The 25,045-nt window shown below is 39.4% G+C and overlaps 1 long non-coding RNA gene across 1 annotated transcript; it reads right to left on the bottom strand.

The window, feature by feature from the left end:
• Positions 1-2,856: 2,856 nt before the first annotated feature.
• Positions 2,857-12,954, bottom strand: LOC115589740 (uncharacterized). Its single transcript, XR_003985585.1, has 3 exons — positions 12,426-12,954; positions 5,139-5,265; positions 2,857-3,581 (listed from the first exon to the last, which is right to left on the bottom strand). It is a non-coding gene; the product is annotated as an uncharacterized LOC115589740 (long non-coding RNA).
• Positions 12,955-25,045: the final 12,091 nt, after the last annotated feature.

Here is a 25,045-nt window from a genome sequence, read left to right on the forward strand (position 1 = left end):
GTTTTAGCAAAGGATAGAGTAATATGCTTAACTAATTGCTTATTCAAACACATTAAACACATATTGTGCATAACATTTGTAGTTATTGGGTTAAATCTGTTAATAGATGATATGATACATTTAAAATGCACATCAGTGTTTCTCTTAGTTAGTGCAGTTAATCCAGTTAGAACCCATATGAAATGGGTTTATTAAATAAAATAAGTTTACAGCATATTGTTGTAATAAAGGCAGGTAAACTGTAGGTACATTTAAAGGGTTTATTAAAATGTAGGAATTTTTAAGTGTCTTTTAATATCATATATAAACATTTTCAGTCCATATTGTAATACATAATATATACCTTGATATCTCAGAATCTCATCATAAGCACTTCGATAATGCTAGGACTGAGCAACAAATCAAATCACAATATTTTGATCAAATAGACTCTATTTCGATATCAGTATTGCAACAACATTGAGGGGCTACTGCTGGTACTTTCACAGAATTTTAACGCAACAAGATTTTTGATAAATTCATCATCTTAAAACTCATTGTTAGTGGGTAACAATAAGTATTACGACAAGTGGAACAGTCTGGTAGTTCAAAAGAATCACATCACTTGACTGTAATACAGCCTGTAAAACCAGGAAAAGGCAGCACTTATATCATATCCAAAATCTAAAATGATATATCGTCTCATACCATGGTAACAATTGTAGGTGCCACATTAAACTTTTTGGTAACACTTTCTATGAAGCCCATTCTTATAACGCATTATGATGCGATCATAATACGGTTATAATGAGGTTATAATGATTTATAATTGGTGTTATAATTACTTATACATGTTCATGATGTGTTATAATAAAAATTATAAACAGATTATAATGTTTTTTTTTATAATGTTTTATAAGGGTTCAACCATCATAATGTATCATAAAGTATTATAACTAATCTCTCATGAACGCATTATAATCACTATTATTATACTTTATAACGTGATTGTAATTTATAATAAGTGTTATGTCAAATAATGGCCGTATGAGAGTGTATAATGCTTAAACAGTGGTTATAAACCATTATAAGAGGTCATTGGATGCTTTAAGTAAAGTGAGGACACTCTGGTGGCATCCAATGACCGCTTATAATGGTTTATAACCACTGTTTAAACATTATACCCTCTCATACGGCCATTATTTGACATAACACTTATAATAAATTATAATCAATCAATCAATATAATACTTTATGATACATTATGATGCTTGAACCCTTATAAAACATCATAAAAAAAACATTATCTGTTTATAATTGTTATTATAACACTTCATGAACATGTATAAGTAATTATAACACCAATTATAAATCATTATAACCTCATTATAACCGTATTATGATCACATCATAATGCGTTATAAGAATGGGCTTCATAGAAAGTGTTACCAAGTTTTTTATGTTTTACATGATTTACTTATAGTTGTTCTATTTTGGTGACATCTTTTCTTTTTTGAGTATGCACCCTCAATAGGTGGTGATTGCACCACCTTTAAAAAGGCTGCTGGTAGAGCATTACAGGGAGAAGGTGAGTCAGCATATACAGTCATTGACCTTAGTCTGTGAGCTTGCTGTGCTTCCTGTCTGCGCCTTTGAAAACTGTTTTAAACTTCTTGCATTTTGTTTTGTATTTTATCTGATTTACAATAAAGTACTGGCAACAGTGAACAGTCAAACTCTCTCTCATTGGATGTTTTTTGGACGCAAACTGCGAGACTGACACTACATCACCCGCATTCTCCAGGTGGTACAAACACAAAGGAAAAACTCCAAACTGTTTTTTGCCACTACAACTATATATATATATTTCATATCTATTATCCAGCTCTATTGAGACCATAGTTGATTAGGAATACGTCTCCTCTCTGTTTATTTCATCGTTTACCATTCTGCAGAACTACGACAGTCTTTAGTGAAGGCTTACCCATCCTGTACTTTGTGAGAATAATGAAATACAACCACATACCAAGCGCTCAATAATAAATCAAAATTACAAAAGAAACGCGGTACAGTAATATATCACTTTAAGCAGTAACAGAGTGATACAATGTGTTTCGAATAGTATTTGTTTTATGTTACATTATTTCAATTACTATGTCCAGTTATTCGTTACAACCTAAAATAACGTATTTATTGCTTTTGTCCCAAAGAAAGATGGTGGTGGTGAAATCACAAGGCCACGCAGAGATGTCCAAAAACATCTCCCCATAATTTGGATGTTTCTATTTATAGAGTGCAGCTTTTGCACACTTTAATTCTACAGGTGTGTAGGAGAAAAGACAGAAGGCCTACAAAATCAGGAAAAAGACTCCTGCACACTGTCCACTTCACTTGCAATTTAGCTTATTGACAACAACATTTCAGTGCTTAGACCTTCATCTACCATAACCCTAACAATCGAAAAAAGTCCTTTTTCATACCGGCGACAGCAGTTCACATTTTGCTGTTCATGGTTCCACCATGTTTGCCTCTTTACGCAGCTGTTGTAGCAGTCATTGTTGTTGGAGCAATTGTGGCTGTTGTTGTTGTAGGGAAAACTATGGTAAAAGTGTTGTTGAAGCAGTTGTTGATGTAGCAGCTATGGTTTGTTTTCTTTTCCGCTTTGTCCGTCAGGGTCGTGGGATGTTATCCCCCTGAGGGGTTGCGGGGGCCAAATCCAGTTCTTTTCATGGGCCAGGGTACACCCTGAATGAGTTGCCAGCTCATTGCAGGACCCTTACTGATGGCAGCCCCACAGGATGCCAACTGCACATCAGGAGCAATTTTGGGGCTCTGTATCTTGCTCAAGGATCAAGCATGTAGCTCAGTCCTGCCCAGGGGAGCCAGGGATTCGAACCAGCGACCTTCCGATCACTGGTCCACCAGCTCTACCCACTGAGCTACAGCCGCCCTGCAGCCATGGTTGTAGTTAGAATAAGACGTAAGACGTTCCTTTATTGATACCCCTTGGAAGAAATTCACAGGTAACACAGCAGTACAGAGGGAAATAAGTAGAAACGAATAAAATCACAATTTGATTACAAATATAATAAAAACTTTAGAATAAAAATAAGCATTCTATATACAGTAACTGTCTTTGTGTGTACATGACATGTGCAATATATAATAAATGTGAAGTAAATGTGACTGTGCAGATGTGTAGGGTTCTGACATTTTAAATATCAACAATGTGCAGTCAGTCTAGTGACAGTGTAGTGTATGGTTGAATCCTTAATCATTGGAGAAAGGAGGTTTTGGGAGCTGTGGTGGTGGTGTTGTGTAGTCTGATCGCTGATGGTATGAAAGAGCCCCCCGAGCGCTTTGAGGCATGTGGTTGGATGAGTCTGTGGCTGAGCATGCTCCTGAGTTGCCTCAGAGAGGGTGAGAGGGATTGCCCGTTATAGCTTGTAGCTTTCATCTTAACCTCCTCTCTGTCACCTGTCCAGGTGTCCACCTAACCCTGTCCAGTTTCATCCCCACCACAGAACTGGCTATCCTCACCAGATTGTTCAGATTGATGGCACCACCACTTCCGATGACACCTCTCCAGCGCATCTGAATTCCTGCAAACATGACACCAACATGATCCACTATATCTCATAAATTGTGAACATCATTTTACATTCTCTTCCAACATCTCACTACCTGAGATCAATTCTGGCATTACTTGAAATTAAACTCCTGAAGCAGACTGTGTACTGTGTCTCATGAAACATGAAGTCATCATGTAGAAACACATTGTTAAGATGTAATGGCATCCCCTGCGTTTGAGCAATAAACTTTGATATATATTTTGTTCCTTTTTATTAATAGAACAATATGTATAAAATGAAACTGCACCCAGACAAAGGCAAGAAATGGGTCACAATATTGCAACTGTAGGTAGCCACATGCCACGGCTATGGGCCAAGAGTTAAACATGCAATTATATTTCACAGTTCATTCATGCCTTTATCATAAAAACTGTGGTACACTTCTAGAGAAGTGCACCTTATTCCCTCGTTAGTTTAGTTTGTATTTAAGACCAGTCTTAAAGTCTTAAGACCAGTCTTCTTTGTGTTTGGCTGGTCCTTGTGTGCAGTGATCCTAAAAAAAAAATAATCCATTCTACTTCACGCGTGCTGTCTAATCATAAAATCATTGTCTACAACTTCTACTTTAAATACAGTTGAAGGTTTTGTTTGTCTGTCTGTTTTATTTGTGTTTAGTTTAGTGTTGTCACGATACCAAAATTATGACTTCGGTACAATACCTGCCTAAAATATCTCGATACCGATACTGAAACGATACCACGGCGGAAAACTAAAACATCATCAAAAGTAATGGAATAAAATATTACATGACAGAATGTGGAACTTAAAATTATCTTTACCTGTATCCAAGAAGCCAAGTGTCTTAAAAAATTAACAGCACATTCAGCATAAAAATAATGAACATAAATGACATTAACTGTAAGTCTGGCAATTCATAAAATAAGATAATACTTTATTCATCCCACAAAGGGGAAATTTGCAATTTGCCTTTGATGTTGATAAAATTCAAACCCTGGATTATTAGCCTGCAAACTATATTAGTGCACTAAAGTACAACACAAATGACCCAGACCTGATGGAGGTCTGTGCTCTAATCAGACCATTTTCTAATAATATAAATTACAATATTTATTATAAATGATTGACAAAAATGTACATGCTATGATTATATTACTAGTACTGATTGACTTAAAATAGATAAATTATAAGTGGTGTTGTTGATCAGCATACTTGTGAACTCCAGCGCATGTTATGGTACAGTTCATGTTACCAGTGTGAACGTTGTGTTTGCATACAGAGATGTGTGGAACCACATCGGACTGTTAAACAGTTAGCTTTACCTCTGACTGCCTCCTGTAACTCTGATGGTGAATATACCGTACTGACCCGAATATAGGACGAGGTTTTTTTCGATTAAAATTATGTGAAAAAGTGGGGTTGTCTTATAATTGGGGTCTATCCGTTAACACATGCTGATAGTTGTCTGGGTCGCTACATGACTGCAACGGCAGAGGGCGCCAGCTTATTGTAGAGACGTCACTGACACTGTGGCTGGGTTTATCTGTCATGGAATGGAACATAGACCACCTCATACATAATGTCCATCCAGAGGAGAGCGTCCCTGCCAAACTGAGAAAGGTGTTGGTTTCCTCTCCTCTGTGGCTGGTCCATCAGAGACACATGCACACACATCCTCTGGGACACCAGCAAAGGCCTGCAAAGGATACAGAACGTTGGGAGTAAAGATTCATTAAATGAAGGTTTAATGAATCATGCATTTCACAAATAACTGTCACTGATCTTCATCTTGCAGTAATCAGGGACATATGGGCACATATGGGCAGGTGGCCATCGAGAGACACTTTGGTCCAAGGTAGGGCCGTACAAGGTGTTTTCTGAACCTGGCCCCAGGTATCGCCATGTCTGACATCTGGCAGGGATCCCAGAGACAAAATAAAAGATTGAGTACCATGTCTGTCAATTCCCATGTAGTGACATTTATACATTGAGATGTCTCTGTGTATAACGTGTTTTTCGTTTTTAGCTGGATCTTGTCAACCACGATGTGGCAGCCAGAGCTGTATGTCATCAGGGTCACTGGACTCAAGCGGATGGCTGTAATCATCATTTGCACTTCCTGAGATAATGTATCTGAGGGAAAACAGAGCCCTGTATGTGGACCCATTTGGGGCCACAAAACAACAAGTTGACCAATGCAGGGATGTGAAGTGAGTGAAATGTCAACTCTAATGATGCATTCCTTGCCCTTGGATGATATTTTGGCAGCAACACAACACATTACATCATTATCTGTCTCCTGTTGTCCTTGTGAACTTGTTTTGACACCAGTTAATTGACATTTAATTAGTAAATATCTTAAATGGGCTGGGGTTAGAAATAATGAGCTGTGATCAATGTTTTGTCTGTGTAGAGCACTTGTTCGTAGACATTGTCCGGCCAACGGACAATGGGCCTGCTCAACATTAGACCACCCGAGGCAGCTAAACTCCATATCATGTGTTGTGTTTGTATGCAAGGTAACAATTTCACTATGACTTTGCCAATCCATCATCAGGATAAATCAATTTTTTGATACTGAGCAATCACTTTTCAGCTTGCAGAGCAGATCCTGCAGGGTGACCAGTGGACCAGCAGGGTGTGAAGTGCATTAGACTGGAAATGGCTACGGCCCTGAAGACAAACACTGGTATGTGTCATGACTCTAAAGTCATGTCTTTGTTTTGTTCAGATTATGTTTTTTTTGTCTTTTATTCTCCTGTATTTTGATATCATGTCTTTGTATCGTGTCTTTGTTTTGAGTTTCCATGCCCCACTGTGTCCTTTAAGTGTCTCTTATGTTCTTCCCTCTGTCCCCCTCTGTCTGTAGTTTTGTTCCCTCCATGCATTCCCCTCGTTATCTCACCTGTTGGTCCTCCTCTTGTCATTAGTGTTTATGTATTAAGTCTGTGGCTTCCCTTCGCTCCTTGTCGGTTCAGTGGCTGTGTCCAAATTCAGGGGCACCATCCTTCGGAGTGCAATTATGTCACTAAGCCGCGCGAAGCCTGTCCAAATTCAAAGTGTGCTCCAAATGCTCCCCACAAATGCCTCCTTCTTTTGCCTGTTCCTGGAGGACACACCGCTACTATCCTTCGCGGCTACAAATTGCCCAAGATTCATTGTGCGCCTAAAGAGAATAAATAAATAAATAAATAATGGCGACCTCAAGTGGCGCAGATCTCGCATTCAAATGTAAGTATTGGGGCTATACTCCGTTTTTAGTCATTTGAGCGTCAAACGCCAGATATACTAAACTTCAAGGGACCTTAAAACCTCAAAATATCGGTTAAAATACGTTGGTAATGCTCAGCGTGATGCCTTTTACTTTCAACCATTAGACGTTCAGAGGTTGACTTATATCGTATATCGTATTGTGACTGCAGAGATGTTATAGACTCGTTTTACTTCTTGTACATAAATGGACCAAGATGAACAGATTTAGATCAGGCTGTGATCCCTGTAAAGTCTAGTTAAACGCTGGAATAAAGAGCTATGTTTATGATTATCCTTATGATGATTATATTTTTTTGCTGTATTAGAACTCTTTTTAGGGAGCAAACAGAGAAGCTTCATCACTGTCCGAGGTCAGAACAACATTAGTTCACAGGGCGAAACATTCCGCCGACTGGATGGGAGTAAGGCAATAATACATAATAATAAATAGCCGATTTGTCAGTCCTGATGTCACTTTTTGTAAATCTTTGCATCCCTGTGTTAATGTGATCTGATGTTTACCTTTTCTCTTGCTTCGAGGATGAAGGAGAATGGAGAGGCTCTTCTCTGCTCCAGAGGACAATCCTGACATTATTTCGGTTATTTAGTTAATTTATGAGTTATTTTTAAATTATTTGTTCATAATTGTTCATTTTATATAATTCATGAAATAAAATATTGTTCTATTGTTACACGTTGTCTATTCCATTCAGTATTCACAGCTTAAGTACAATTTATAACAGCAAACAGCATCAAGTGCTACTTTTCAGGGACAACAGGGGATTGAATGTTTTATTTTATTATTAAGGTCTTAACATTTACAACTATTTACAAAATTACAGCATTAATAATTATTTACAGATTATTATTCACTATTAACAAAAACAATTATTATTGAAAACAATATTAAAACAGTTACAGATGATGTACAGTAACAGGCTGAGCAGGAGTCCCTGCAGCACTGCTGGGCTGGATGGTGTCAGTGGGACATCATCTGGGTCGGTACTCAGGGTGTTTGGGGGTCCAGTCTCTGTTCATCACATCGTCCGTCAACTGGGTCTGCAGTTCTGACTCGATCCACGGCTGCCATGTCACTGAGAATGTTTTAAGAAAGAGGCAAGAATTATAATTTCATACTCTAATTATAATAATAATAATCATAATGAATTACAGCAAACAAAACTATCTACCAAACATTTCAAATACAACACCCTTAAAATCATATAAAAACCCTAAGTGGCGATCAGCAGTTTATATGTCAGCATTAACGTAATGTATCTGTATGTTAATGACCCCAAACTGTTAGCTAGCTAATAATGATAATATTGATAACATTATGTGGGTTCAATAACAGGTTTACCTCTCCACGGTCCTCTCAGCCCGAGATAAACAAGAGCCGCTTCTCCTCTTCCTCCACAAGCAGGAGGATTAAAAAGGAAATCAGGAATTCCTGAAGCTCAAACAGATCTGACAGTCAAATTTTACTCTTCTTGTCACTTTCGCGGACCTTACCTCACCAGAAATAGTTAGGTGCGGGTCGGGGCGGGAACATCTGGTGACGCAACCAGGAAATGCTGCGAAGGGTAGACCGTCCAATTTCACAACAGGCTGACACTGCCTGCAGGTCTCTCTGAAGTACCCTGCCTTTGCTGGCGGCGAAGGATGGGCCTTGAAGGATGCTGCCCCTGAATTTGGACACAGCCATAGTCTGTGTCTGCCTCCTGCTCCTGCTCCTGCTCCTGTTCCTATCATGTCATGTCATGTCCTTCCAGTCCCTCCATGGAATGTGTTCTTTGAATTTTGAATTCTGGTTTTCTGATTCTTTGATTTAGCTTTGCTTTTTCTTTGCACTTTGTCTTGCATTTTTGCCTTAGTTGCTGCTTTGCCTTTTGTTCCCTTGTCTGTTTTTTTGGCACCGGACTTCCTTGGTTTTTGTACCCTTCAGCTTTTGTTAAATAAAGCTCGCCTGTTGATCCCCATATCCTTGCCTCCTGAGAGTAACTGCGTTTGGGTCCACTTCCCCTTTTCCCCAACCTAACAGTATGTACTTCTTCACTCTGTGTGTGTGTGTGTGTGTGTGTGTGTGTGTGTATGTGTGTGTGTGTGTGTGTGTGTATATATATATATGTATGACCTGCCGGCGCTTTGTGGGGAGGAAAGCACAGGGGCTGATGTGGATGAGTGGGTAAGACATTAAATTTCATGTTGACAAACAAAATGGAAGCTGGGGATACACCCTGGATAGGTTACCGCCACAACACTGGGTGAACTCACTTAACTCACATTAAAATAGACTGAAATAATTTGTACTGTACTTAATTTTTTTTCTTTAATGATTTAAAATCCAGGCTGCTGGTATGTGTTTAATGCAGCTACTTTTTACACATTTTCACAAACAAAGGGAGCACTAAAGCAGGTCTGCATATATAGTTCTGTTTTGCTACTGTTTCTATCCATTGTAGGCTAGTCCTTTTATTTCACAAATGCAACAAAACTTGGCATCATAGAAATGCACGATTAAGAACCCTATACTGCAAGCATAAATAGGCCACTGCAGAGGTGCCACACGTGAAAATCTAAATAAATGCTCATTAAGGCCTATTAATACTCCTGATAAGGTTAAGTTAGACTTCTGGGCTGTGATACCTTTTTTTTATAAGACACAAATGTGTTTTGCAGCCCCAGACAGATTTTTTTGGGGCAAGGGAGGGGGGACAAAATGGCCCTTTTGAGGTAAAGGTTGCTGACATCTGCCCTAACTTCTGGTGAGGAGTCGACTTCTCCCTTCTGATATCCATCATTATACCTTGAGAAGAGTGAGATATATGTCTGGGCTTTCCTACGAACCATGGTCGATGGTCTATACAGGTGTTTGTATCACAGGTTGATCTGGATGTGTCACACTTTGCCGACCTCCCGCTGATTTCGGGCTGGGTGTCAACATACTCTGCAGACTTTTGACGAGCAGGCAGTATGACACAGTTTTCACATCCCCTTGACTTCAGCTTCATAACGATGTATGCAGCTGGGAACGATGGCTTTAACCACTTAATGAACGCCCCCATTTTAAGGTTCTTTTTCCAAAACATCATTCCAAAATTAAAAGCATGACAGCTCCCACATAGTTTGAGACACCCTCAAGTTTTTTCTAGAAGTGTAAGTGTGATTTTATGACATACTGAAACAGAGTTACAGAGGTTGGAACACAGGTTTTGGTTTCCCTCCAATTCAAATGTCAACTGACTAAGATATAAGGGCTCAGGTATGTCTATGGGCACAGCAGACACAATTAGGCCCTAGCCACAGGTCTCAGCTTGCTACACTCAAAATTTGAAGTGAAAAGACTAAAAAATTGATTTTTCACAATTTTTTTTCTAAAGGCATGTCTGCGCGTTTCGCTTGGGTCCTTTTTTTCCAAGAGCACCTACTGAGATTCAAAGGCTTATAACTTGAGAACCCCTTTACCTAGAAACATAATCTTGGTCTCAAATGAAAGCTAAGACCCTGGGGTTTCTTGCTTGTTCAACACTTGTAGCTAGTTTTGGGTAAAATGACATGGATATTCCCATTCTATGGACTCTTGGCAAACTATGAAAAAAAAAATGTGGCATGACGTTGTAGCTGTGGAAAAAGGGAACACTCCGAAGGTATGTAGGTATTCTTGCGGTAGAGCAGTGTTTCCCAACCTGGGGTCCGGGCCCCCCCTAGGGGGTGCCAGATATCGCAGGGGGGGCGCACAACTTTGTCTGCTCTGAGGTTGTGAGGTTACCAAAATTATATTTGTGCACATTAAATGTATAAAATCCCAATACCACACCCAACTGGATAATCAAAGTCTTTATAATCCAAATTGAATGTATCTTTGGTCCACATTTAAATTCATTTAGCTATTTATCACCAACACCCCTATGAGGTAGGCAGGTAGGTAGGTAAATTGTGTGTGTGTTTGTGTGTGATACACCTGATGACACAAAAAAGGAAGAAATGTATCTATATACATTGTAAAACAAGGAGAATAAGAGCAAAAACCTACAACTGTTGTTTATTTTTGCAAATAAAAGTTTGTAATTAATCACTTTATTCTTTCAGTGTATGCGGGTTGGGGTCGGGGGGGGCCTGGCTTGTCTTCGACACAGGCAAGGGGGGCTTCAAGGAAAAAAGGTTGGGAACCACTGCGGTAGAGGGCTCTTTCTAATGTTGTGTCATGGTGAGTTTAGAAGGCTATTACATGGTCTGGAAATAACTTTTTTGGGCTTAAAATAATTACGACAGTCTCAGCTTTCCAACAGTGAGTATATACTGTTAAGATATGATGCTTAAAACTATTAGCAAAAAAAACTATTCGTTTTTACGAAGGGTGTTCATTTAGTGAAGGGTGTTCCTATGTTGGAACGGTGTTCCTTAAGTGGTTCAGTGACCATTTGAACGCAGTGCAGATTGACAGAAACAGGGGAGACTGGGGTAAGTTGAGCCACCCCTTGTTGTCCAAAAAAACATTTTTCACTAAGTAAAAAAAAATTAAAAAGTAAATTTATTCTATCATAAGTTTCATGAGAATTGTGTTTAGACCAAAATAGATAGTTTTAAACTTGTTTCATACATCAGTTGTGGTATCTATGAGCTACAACATGAGGTCATAAACCTAGCATAAAAGTGCACCATTTTAGCTGTGGGGACTAATAAATTCAAAATGGTAGCTCTGGGGTAAGTTGAGCCACCCAGCAGAGGTGGGAAATGGATGGATCAAGCGAGAGATGGGGAGAGATGGAACGAGAGGAAGATGGAGGGAGGAGTTGACGAAGATGGAGAAGAGTGGATTGACAGAGGAAGGAAGGAAGAATGATGAGAGGATGAGAGTGTCAGTTCAGATAGTTCAAATGTGATACTAGTCCATAACTGACCTTAATGTCACCAAGGACACCAAGAAACTATGATTCTGGACCAAGAATTGAGTTCTAGTGTTTTCTTTCCAAAAACACAGCTGTTCATGTTCTCTTCCCAAGCACACTTTAAGCCAGGGGTGGGGAACCTTTTTCCTATCGAGGGCCATTTCAATGTTCATACCGTCCCTCAGGGGCCATGACATTTTTTTTTAAAAAGGTAAGCAGCTCACAACATAATTTTTATGGCCTTTTTTAACTTCATTGCAATAACATAAATATTCTAATTTCATCCATCTCAGTGTATCTTAGTGTTTTAATCCAATTAATTGTCTATTCCTGTTGGTTTTCATATTCACTGATGTTTAGCAGTTTAAGCAGTAGATAACCTTTAATGTACCTAAAATCATTTCAGAGCATTCTGATGTGAAATAAAAAAAAAAATCAGCCCTCTCAAATCTCATATATCAGCTTTAAATTACTCGAAAATGACAGATCTGAGTTGTCTTATATAAGCTTGTCTACTGTCAATCTGAGAAGAAATTGTTGAGTGGATACAGGGAGTTTTCTTTTGAAAGCAGGCTGAATATAGCTCCAATGTCATTTTTCGAGTGATTTGAGAAGGCCGTATTTGTTTATTTTCACATCAGAATACTCTGAAATGATTTGAGGTACATTATGAAGTTGTCTACTGTCAATCTGAGGTGGAAAAAAAGAAACTTACTTATCAGCATCATTATCATTTCAGTGTGACCTAATGCGCTGGCTGGAACTGCCTCTCCTTGGTGAGACGTCTGATGTCAGGTGGCAGTGATGACGATGCTGCTCTCAGCTGGTTGTCGAGGTTTGGGTCAGTCAGTCTTGAGCGGAGCCGAGTCTTTGCAAGAGTCAGTTTTGAAAAGAAAAACTGGAAATCTCTTGCAGAATCCTTCAATGATTTCTCAATGTCTTGTGCCATGTCAGTCTGAGACAGTTCTCTGAGACAAACTGACACTTTGGAACAGCTTGATTTTTTCTGGCGTGCGCAGTATGACAAGCCGTTTTAACATTTAATCGAACCACACTCCTATCTGTAATTGCGTTTTAGATAGCCATAATAGCATTTCTCCTAGTCAAAATTGCATTCTTACTAGTCAGAATGGTAATTAAAGATATCCGCAATAACATTCTTACTAGTAGAAATGTTATTTTAAGATATCTACAACTTTGATTGTACTAGTCAAAACTGAATTTAAGATATCTAAAAATCCTTTAAAAGTATAAGTGGCCATTTTAACATTTAATAGCTAGACTGGATGTGTATTGCAGATATCTGTAATTCAATTCTTCCTAGTCAAAAAGAACATTTAAGATATCCACAATGGCATTCTTCCTATCCACAATTGTCATTTCAGCTATCCACAATGACATTCTTCCTGGGACAAATGACGTCACTTTTGCCATTCATGTGTATTGGGCTTTCAATTTCAGATATCCACAATGACATTCTGGATATCTAGAATGAATATTCTGGATATCTGCAATTGAATTCTTACTAGGAAAAACTGCCATTTCAGATATCTTCAATCCAATTGTTACTAGTCATAATTTTCATTTCAGATATCCAAAATGAATAACTATATAATTTTAAATATCCAAAAATACATTGTGACTAGTAAAAATGTCTTTACGGATATCCACAATTCGTATTATGACTAGTAAAAATTCAATTGTGGACATCTGTATATATATTGTGGATATCCATAATGACATTTTTACTAGTCACAATGTATTTTTGGATATTTAAAATTACATTCTGGATATCTGGAATAGATTTTCATTTTGGATATCTAAAATGAAAATTATGACTAGTAACAATTGGATTGAAGATATCTGAAATGGCAGTTTTTCCTAGTAAGAATTCAATTGCAGATATCCAGAATGTTCATTCTAGATATCCAGAATGTCATTGTGGATATCTGAAATTGAAAGCCCAATACACATAAATGGCAAAAGTGACGTCATTTGTCCTAGGAAGAATGTTATTGTGGATAGGAGGAATGCCATTGTGGATATCTGAAATGTTCTTTTTGACAAGGAAGAATTGAATTACAGATATCTGCAATACATATCCAGTCTAGCTATTAGGCCTAAATGTTAAAATGGCTTGCCATATGCGCAGCTCCACAGCGGCAACGAGGCACAAATTCACCTTCGGCATGAAGTTTCAGCTTCTTAGCAATTAGCTCACTCTGCGTCACGTTGTCCTGGTCCACTCGCGGTTTGGATAAAACTGCTTGCTGGCCAATCAAACTCGGAGAGTGGCAACTTTATCCTCGCGCACTTGTCCTTTCAACGCATCCAGTTTTGCATGTTTCACGCTGTAATGACGCTCAAGGTTTGCCTTTTTCATTACTGCCGGATCGTCCCCACAAACCAGGCACAAGGACTTGCCTTTCACTTTCACAAAGAAGAATTCATTCATCTATTTATCCTTGAAAGAGCGACACTCCGCACCAACTTTTCTTTTCTTACTCGCCATCTTCCGTTTTAGCCAACGCGAGTCTCCTCTCGTTGTTGTCACCTGTCAATCACTGAGGACACGACGCGATGAGATGACACGCGATGACAGTTACGCTGATGTTGTGTTCAATGACCTTGGTCATGGCCCGGAAAGACAGACACCCGCCCCGGGGGCATTTAATTGCACATTTGAAATAATTTTTCCTGAATTAATCTTTTGTGAAGGTATTTACGGATTGCCTCGCGGGCCGGACCAAACTGTCTCGGGAGTAGGGATACGGCTCAGCTTACCCCATCCACGGGGTAAGTTGCGCCACAAAACCACTCTTTTTGGACATGCTATATTATCGAAACATTTGTGTTTGCACTCAGTGGCCCTCATTTATCGAAAGGAACGTACGGAAGAAAAAAGTGCGTACGACAATTTCCATGCAAACTTCGGCATTTATCAATTTGGACGTGAGCGGGAGCTACGATCAAATCTCACGTCAGGTCTGAGATCGTGTACGCAAATTTGAGTCTGTGGATTTGCGGGGCAAAATCTGGCTGAGTCTGAAAATAACAAACCTCAGCTGTCATTAAGCATAAGCAGTCACATATTTAGATCAGATCAAAACGGATTCTTAAAACGAATAAAACAAAAACTTTTTTTTTTAAAAGCCCACGTTTTTACTGAAAGGCTACCACTTTTTTATAATATAAAATATGATAGGCTAAATAACCTAACGTGACAACTAATTAATGGAATACCTAATAACCCCGCTGGTAAACCCCACTACAGAGCAGGAACGCAGACACAGTAGTTCGCACACACGCACACGGGTCACAGTGGAGCTGCTTCGGGTTGCTGAAGGGCAGGTGGCTCTGTCTCGGACCAGCAGGGGGAACGCTGCTGTATACCCCGGAGAAAGTGTGCGATATTATTTTTGCCTGCCACGTTTTGCACAACATTGTATTAGTGAATGGAGTGCCTTTGATGTACCGGCGCAGCAGGGCAAGCCCAAGGCATAAGCGAACTAAGCAGCTGTTCAGGGTCCCGTGACCACTAGAGGGCCCCCAAGAGCAATTAACTTAAAAAATTAAAAAATAATTAATTTTTTTCCATGTGTGAGCAATGATGATTCATATATTATCAAATGTACATACTTGTACAAAAAAAACCCAACAACATCAAACAGTGTACTGTAGTTTCCTACTGCCTCTCTCTGCTCCATATGTCAGAGCTCCGCTAGTAACGTGTGCAGTGCAGCCAACCGTGCAGTGCGTACTCAGCATCCAGGAGCTTGGAGCAGGTGAAAGATGTCGCAAAAAAGGACTTACCCTTCAGGTGCAGAAAAACGAAAAAGGAAGAAAGATAAAAGCGACAAGATAAAGGTATGTCTTAGTAATGTAACATTTGTTGATATTTTGTTCCAAATACGTTAGCCTATAATAGCAAAATTGCTAGCTAACATTAGTTCAAAACATCTTATTAGGTTAGATAGCTTACTATTCAAGCTAACGTTTTTATGTTTGTGTAATACTTTGAATAAGTTGATTTTCAGTACAATATTCTGGGTCGCTTTTTGGCATCAAAACAACGTTTTTGATAACACTGTTTGATAGCAAATGTTTAATAACTAACGTTAATTACAAACGCAGTGATGTTTGCTTGCAATATGGTTTTGCATTAATTAATTAATTTAGTTAACTAACTAGTTTGAGGTATGTTGTTTGCAATTGTTTGCTGCAGAGCACAGTAAATTATGTGAGTAAATAAACATATTCCTTTTACATCATCTCCATAATATGCTCATACCTTATATGAAACTTCCCCAGGAGCACTGTTAAAATATTTTGGAGGAGGCACTGACTCAGCCCAGGGGCAATCCACCTCCTTAGGAGCAGCCAAGGCTGATGAATCAGGTGATCAAAAACTGTCACCATATATATTTAATTTCTAGTCAAATTATCTCATTAAGATATACTAATACAAGATATAATCATATGACAAGGGATAGGCTATGTTTTTCATCTCAGGTCCATCTCTATCCTCTGCTCCCACTGTGCCCACTGTCCTCTCTGCAACCTCAGCTGTACCTGGTAAGTTAACAACAAAACAGCCTTTAATTGCTCAGTGCACTGCAGAACATACTGAGATGATTTTTTTTTTTTATATATAAGATATAATCGTATGACAAGGGACATGATTTTAGACAAATCCATATTATTTCAAAACTTCTCAAACAATTTTCAGTTGTTCCACAGTTTGTTTTCTTATTACAAGCTATAGCTGTACTTTTTTTATTTAGAAAATAAGCTGCATCATTTTCAAGTGTAATATGACTATAACATGGCTAGCTTGTTTTTCATCTTAGGTCCATCTCTATCCTCTGTGCCCACTGTCCCTTTTGTGTCTTCTGCAACCTCAGCTGTACCTGGTAGGTTAACAACAAAACAGCCTTTATAATTGCTCAGTGTACTGCAGAATATTCTGAGATTAATAATTTTGTCCAAAAATATTATTTAAATTTCCCTATAGGTCCTTCATCTTTGGTCATCGAGATTGATTTGTCGTCATCAGCATCCAGTTTGGAGCAGGGATCAGCAGCTCCGCCAGTTGACCCCGCTGAGTGTCCCTCTTTCCTGTCAGACTCAGAAAGGACTGAACAGGTATTAAGAGGGCCACTGCCTATAGAGGACACATTCATATTCCTAAAAAGACACAATGGCCAGAGCCCCCCCATTTTACCAAAGATTTTGCACATTTTTACATAGTTTTCAGACCTAATTCATCTTAATATTTTATTTATAAACCATTTGTGTTACCTTGTACCTAGTATTTGTCTGATTTTTTTTTTATTATTTTATTTAATACTGTCTGTTTTCGTACATTTGGTGTTGCAGTTTATTTTAAAAAATAATAATAAAGCAGATTGTGTTTGCAGTAAACGATTAGTTTATTTTGTTACTTTTAATTGGCCTAGATGACATTCAGTATCCCACTTAGTACTATATCACTTTGAATATTAAGTGTTAATCAACCCCAGGCTGCTCTTGTAGCTGAATTTGCTACCATTTCAGATCAAAAACCATAGATGGGTAAAACATGTCGGGCTGCTCTTTAAGGTTTTATGTATTGACTACTACTGTGTCGCCAGTAGGGGGAGTTGCTGACTTTGCCAAAAATTAATTGAAAGATTTTTCTGTATTTTTGCAAATCTGGTGTCTGCTTCCATGGCAATAATCACTGTGATTACAATCTAACTACAACAAAAAGTTCTCACATTTAGTTTTACAAGTGTATTCGTAATGATAATAATGACAATAATCATTATTATTGGCAGTAATAGAGGGCCCCAAAATCAAATTTTGCATGGAGGCTTGGGCCGGCCCTGCGGCGCAGTCAGATGAGCCAATGCCCATGGAACCGTGGCCAGCACAGCCTCCACTGGGTGCTATACGGAGGAGACAGGAACTCTTTCATCGCCTTTAAAACGTAAAGTATACCTTAAACTCTTGCAAATGCTCTGCAGTATTTAATCAGTAATGTGACGTATTGGTGGAATTGGCTAAAGGCGTAATAAACAGAAAATGGACAATATTTAGTCATGTTTACACTTTATTAAGGCTTTTTTAGAGTTTCATTAATTTCTTTTAATGTGTTATTTATTGCCTCATGTGCCCCGACAACTGAGGCCAATAAACTGCATATTTCTCAGGGTTCGTACGGGTGCTTGAAATCCGTGAAAGTGCTTGAATTTCAATGTTGTGTTTTCAAGGTCTGAAAGTGCTTGGATTTTAGTTTAAGTGCTTGAAAGGGCTTGACATTATGTCTATGCTACTGTCATATACTCTGTCTTTCACAAAATTGGGATCAGACTGGATAGTTTGCTTATAACAAGGAGAAATCAAATCAGTAAGAGAACCGTATGTGGAGATGTTTTCTCCTGGCTCCACTGAGCCTCTCTGCTCCTCTCCGCGACCTGCCGGTCTGTGTGTGACCCCGCCCCTTTCGAAGAGAGACAGCAGGAGATGACAAAATGCCGGGAGGCTGTTGTTTTAACAAGTGTTGGCTTGAAAATGATAACTACAGACTATGGTTAAGATAAGGACCGAATCAAAGAGTGGCGTCATGCAAGGTCTGCAAAAAAGATTGGCAGATTTGTGCAATGGGAGAGCCTGCGCTCTCCAGTCACAAGAAATGTAAGTTAAGACTTTTTGAGTAACTTAGGCCAACACTGCACGTTAACACTTTATGTTAACCGCTAACGTTAGCTAAACCATAACACGCTAAATAATAATTAACACACCATTAATCACGTTAAGTGACCTCGTTAAGTTAGCGCCTGATTGTCCGTGTGTCGTTACACATGCAGACTGGTAGCAATAGAGAAGGATGGCTGAAGAGAAGGTGGAATTTGATGCACCAGAGCTGAAAGTGCCAGAGTCAGAAACTGACTGTTCAGTTTGTCTCTGTAACGTCACACCAGGCACTAACATACGTAAGAGCTTTAAGTGTGAAAAGGAAATGTTCACTTTTCTCCCATTTTCATGACTTACTTCTAATAAAGTAAGATTAGCCTACATTGTAAGGCCCTTTAGCTAATGTTTATGAAGTTTTTGTATGTTTTATCTGAATACAGACTGATGTGAAACAGATTGACGTTATGTCGCTGTTCTATTGGCTGATATATTATAGTCAGTAGCCCAGCAGCACTAACCTGTTGAGGCAATGATAGCTTAACGTTACCTTGTTATTGCTAGCCTGGACGGGGATCTTGCTCACAATTTTTCTAAAAGACGGAGAATCCACTGTTGAAAGTGGCAGCATATCTTCGACAACATACTCTGCCACAGTCTCCTCACTTCTTGAGGTTCAAGCATCGCAGAACAGGAGAATGTTTTTGCTGCTTGGTTTTTTCTCTGCTCTCATCCTCAGTTTGCTTTCTTTTGGTTACTAGCTTAATGTTAGTGTGGCACCGCTCTAGATGTTTCGTTAAATTACTTGTGTTGTTTCGCGAGGTAGAGAGATCTTTTGGTTTTGCACACAAAGTGCACGTAGCTATAATGTTCTTCACATCCTTGTCTCTGAGGAACTGAAAATAATAAGCGTATGTCCATCTTGCGAGTGTAGAGTCCAACTTGTCTGCTGCTGCAGTCGTCTTCTCCTCAATCAATAGTTCTCCAGCACTAACAGGAAGCTGTTGGCGAATTTGTATAAAAACAACACACCACTTAATTTCGGGTTTAAAATGCATTGTAACATGCGTTACTGGGATTTGTACCAAGTAAAATATTTTTTTTTGTAATGCCTTACATTACTGCGTTACAGCAAAAAGTAATGCATTACAGTAATTGCATTACTTTTGTAATGCATTACTCCCAACACTGCATTTTGAAACATACAAATTTATGTCAAAAAAGAAAATTACAGGGTGCTCTCAGGTCTCTCTGTCTCGGTGCGAGTGTGTCTGAAGAACGCCAAGTGGCTTCCATTTTTTTGGATAAAACTTTGTGTTCTCCTTTAATTTCTAAACTTTTTGCTATTATGAAACATAATTTTAGAAGTTTACAGCATAACACAGTGTACATAATTGTGATAAAAAGTGAAAAAAAAAATTAAAATGAGTGTATTATAATTCCTGTAGATCATGTATTTTACCCCAGCGATATGGTGCTGGAAAAATTTGAAAATGACCCTTAAAAGTGCTTGAAAAGTGCTTGAATTTGACCTTGAAAAATGTGTACGAACCCTGATTTCTGTTTGTCTGTCCAGGACCTCTGCTGTGATGTTTTTTGGTCTGGGCGCAGCACCGAGGCCAGAGACATTTAAACATCTGAAACATTTAAGAATACAATAAAAATGTATACCCATGTAACATGTGTAAGCCTAATTATGTGTAAGAAATGTGGACAGTCAGAGTTTGATAGATTTTACAATGCAAGCAAAAGGGGGTTGTTAGTTGCCATTCTGCTCTGGTTCTGACGTGAGTGCGTCTGAGTCACCTCAGCCGGAGTCGCCCGTTTTCACGCAAGATTGATAAATGAGGGCCATTCTATTTTTCTGAAGGGATGCACAACATCCTGAAATATATGCAGAAATATTAGTTAGTGACAAAACAATGATTGCCTTGATGTAGTCAGCCTAAATATGAAAAATGGCTCATCTTACCCCAGTCTCCCCTACTTGATGATAACAGGTGTCACAAGTTAACCTGGTCGCTTCGCACTCAATGCCACTGCGAACAGCAGTCTCAACGCTGCTCTCAAGCCGCTCGGCGTGAACAAATGCCTCACACTATTCCACCCACTGGCTGTATGTAAGCAAAAGCAAACATTTTGACGTCTATTCGACGTCTAATCAACGTCGGTCAGGCAGGTCGATTCAACGTCTACCAGAGGTGCTGAAATTAAAGTTTTTCTGACGTTGGTCTCATGACCAACATCATTTCGACGTCTAATAGACGGCATCATTTTACGTTGTTTCGACGTCATTTAGACAACATATCGACGGCTCACAGAGCAGGCTACTTCAATCTATGTCATTATAACGTCGTATATACGACTTTTCAACGTCTCTACGTGACGTCTATTTCACGTCTACTTGACGTCGATCAGGCAGGTTGATTCGACGTCGACCAGAGGTGCTGAAATTAAAGTTTTTCTGATGTTGTTCTCATGACCGACGTCATTTCGACGGCTAATAGACGCCATTATTTTACGTTGTTTCAAAGTCGAATAGACGACATTTCAAAATACACATGTAATGTATTGCATTTAAAAAGATGTTTACCTAAACTGAGGGTTTCAACTTGTGCCTACATAACTGGCATTACCACATCCATAAATTCTATGACAAGCACAGCTCTCAAGTACAACTATTTTAATTAACTTCTCAGTTTCAGCAAACAATTCCTCAAACTGCATCGAGGTCAAAAAGTCCAATAAACAACAGCAAATTTCACTTTTGCCAACTTAAAATATCACAGGAATGGTGAACCTGGTTGAAACTTTGATAGTAAATAAACTCACCTGTGATAAAGTTAAAATACCCGAGTGATGTTCACCCATACTGTAAAATAAAAGTAGAACATGGACTAATCTTAGGTAAAAAAAGACAGCATTCAGGAACAGATACATGTATCGAGTTATCTATATTTTGAATAAAAAAATGAACATGTTTAATGTAACAAATGTTTTATTGATTTAAAGTCCAGTGGGGGTCTGCCCCTTGTCCCCGCTCTTTGCTGGGGCATGTGTCAGATGGGTCTGGATAATGCTTTCTATTTCTGCGTCCGTGGCCTTCACGCTCCATCTCTTCACAGCAGCTGGAGAGAGGGCATAAGGAAAAATTAAACATTTTTACAGCGCGCCTATTTAAATGTTAATTGCACTTTATAGATGGCAGTAACACTTTGTTTTGGGAGTTGAAAGAGTAATGAAAGAACCACTTCTTAGAGCCACACAGTGGCCTGAATGTGATGGTTCCTCATAAAGCCAGTAGGCATTAACAGTCTGTGCTTTGGTAGCCCAGCTAAGCCCAGGATAGCCACATGCAAATGAAGCCCATTCAGTAATTTCAGTTATATCAATCTTAGTTTCTTACACTTGATCACATGACACAGCTTTGTCACCTTAAAAGGCAGTTTGTCACGTTGTCCCCCTCCATGCATGTTGTATTTTGCCATGACTCCATTCGTCATGAGCCTGTAAGACAAAATTCCTGTAAGCATTTTGTACATATAACGAAATAAAAACAGCACCAAGAGTTTGTCATTTACATCATTTGATCAGTAATATAGGAAGTTGTGTACTATGACTTTTACATTAAAATGTGTTTTTGTTCCACTCAATCTAAACTCCCTCTGCTGGTCCCGACACCAGCCACACTTAAGGACTACAACATATTTCCGATGTCTACTTGACAAAAATTCTGCACCTTATAAAATATTAAATGTTCTCAATCTTTCAGTATTTGTAGTTTGACATTTTTAAATTGGTAAATTCCTTTGATTTACCTGTGTTTCAAATGACACATCAAATTAGATTATATGGACAACAGTTGTTTTGGTGCATGTGTGTGATAGCTAATCCTGATGGTGGTGCTGTTTTGGGTGTAAAGTCTTCAGGTTTTTGCAGGGCTTGTTCATTCGACCTGGAATTATTTTTGTCTTCAGTGGGTAGGGCTATGCATGCTCTGTGGTGATGTTTTCCACCTGTCAGAAGTTCCTGGTGCTTGTGACCAATGCAGTGCTAAACCAGCAGAGACATACCTGTTCATGCACTTTGTAGCCTGAGGTTTTTGTCACCGACTGTTACGGTCCCTTGGCATTCAATAACGAATAGGCTGGAACTCGACTGGTGCGATCTTTTTATTTATCTTCTGGCACCGTGAAACTAAAAACACACACGAAAGGTTTCATTAAAAATTGCACATACAAAAGTATACTGCACAACGAGTTCAATTTAAACTGCCGATCGTCTTCCACATTCATACAATTTAACACATCAATTCAATGTTCATTCCTCCACTTACATCCACATACAAAACACACCAAGCATTTACCTCAGTTTGCCTACCAAGGGCGTAAACTTTGCACTCCGACTCGTACCGGCTCCGACTCATATCTCTTCTGGCAGTAAACAAACACTGCAGTTAAATTCATGCTTACATAAACAATAGCACTGTGACTGAACACGCTTAGTTTACATACCATATTCCTTCATTCCTTTCGATTACTCCAAAACCTGGTGGCTACCCATGGCAAAGCTTGACGTGTTTTGTGTGACAAAAGTAGCGTGTGACAACGCCAATAACCCCTATACTGTTTCTGGGGCGCATGAAGACACCCCGGAACATGCATGGAAATAGCGCAGGTACGAAGACACCTGGTGGCCACTTACACTCCCACCAAATCATACCAACATCAACAAACAACCATTAATTAAACATGATTTCAAATACAAGTGGCTACAACCTCAACAATCTACCAAACAACACAGTAACATATCAAAATTCATATCTAATAATTTACCCATTTTATGCCACATGTTAATTGCTTTCCAGTAAGAGTACCAGTTTTTGAATGGGCCGTTCAATGATTGATGGTTTTGAAGGAAAACCTCGCTTCATCACTGACCGGCGCTCACCAACTTGAACTTGGTGAGCGCCAACCCATCAGATTCTTCCGTAGTTTCAATAACTCGTCCCATGTGCCACTCATTTCTTGGAAGAGTGTCCTCCTTGATAATGACCACATCATTCACCTTTAAGTTACGCCGGGGAACATGCCATTTTTGTCTCAAGGAGAGATTCAGAAGGTACTCCCTTTTCCACCTACTCCAGAATTGCTCCGCCAAGTATTGGACTCTTCGCCATCTTTTTGCTGCATATAAATCTGCCTTCACAAACTTTCCGGGAGGTGGTAGAGCAATCTTGGCCTTCATCAAAACAAGATGATTTGGAGTAATAGGTTCCAGCGACTTTGGATCGTTGATACCATCCACACTGAGAGGACGACTATTTACAATCGCCGTTGCCTCATATAACAAGGTTCTGAGTGAAGCACCATCGAGTCTTCCAGGACACTGTGCAACAGTGACGTTAAGGACACTTCGAATGGTTCGTATCTGCCGCTCCCAGACACCACCTGCATGACTAGCTGAGGGAGCATTGAACACGAACTCACACTGCTTGTTGGCCAAGAAGGCTTTGAGTGCTTCACTGTCACATTGTTTGAGGGCTTCTTTGAGCTCATTGTTGGCACCAACAAAGTTTGTGCCTTGGTCACAGCAAAGGTGGGAAACAGCTCCTCGCAAACTTATGAAGCACCTCAAGGCATTCATAAAGGAGTCTGTGGACAGGTCGTCCAGCATTTCAATATGAACTGCTCTGGAAGACAAACATGTAATGATTAGCCCATATCTCTTGACCTCCTTTCGACCATTCTTGACAGCAAAGGGACCAAAAGAATCCATTCCACAAAAGGTGAATGGCGCAGAGATCTCACAGCGCTCCTCAGGAAGGTCAACCATTTTTTGCTCTTCAGTCGGTCTCCTTTGTCTACGGCACTGCACACATTTATGAACCAACTTTCCAACTGTTATACTCCCTCCTATTATCCAAAACCCATGGGCTCTGAGCTCCATCAAGGTTTGATTTCGCCCTTGATGACAAACATGACTGTGAAAGTGGGACTAAATCAGCTTGGTGACGTGGCCATCCTTTGGGAGAATTACAGGGTGCCTTTGTTCCACGCTGAGAGTTGAACCTTTAAGTCACCCTCCAACCCGCAGAAGTCCTCCCTCTAAACATGGGTTGAGCTTAAAAAGAGGGCTTGACCTTGGAAGACTGGCTCCCTGGAGATTTCTTTGAAAGACGTTTAGCTCCTCAGGGAAGGCTTGCTTTTGCACCAACTTTAAAACTTCATCGGCCGCTCTTTTACATTCTGCCACATTTGCAATGTTGTCATATTTAAGCCTTGGAGCGAAGGATTTTGTGTTGCATCAACGTAGTGCCAGTCATTTGGATCCGTTTTTTCTCTGATGAGCTGAACTCTATTTGCAACAAACACATGAAATCTCTGTGCTTCATTGGTTATGTATGACAACACGACCTGAGAGTCTGTCCAGAAGTACTCTTTGTCAGTTTTCATCTGAAGTTCTGCCTTTAACAGGGCACTCATTCTGGCTGACGTCACTGCAGCTGAGAGTTCTAATCTTGGGATGCTTGTTATCTTTGTAGGTGCAACCCGTGCCTTCGCCATGACCAAGCTACAATGGATCTCATTCTGATTACTTATGTATCTCAGATAAGAGCAAGAACCATATCCGGTGGTGCTGGCATCGGAAAAAGGATGC

This window comes from Sparus aurata, chromosome 10, assembly GCF_900880675.1.
Source record: "Sparus aurata chromosome 10, fSpaAur1.1, whole genome shotgun sequence".
In the NCBI taxonomy this organism is placed as follows: domain Eukaryota; kingdom Metazoa; phylum Chordata; class Actinopteri; order Spariformes; family Sparidae; genus Sparus; species Sparus aurata.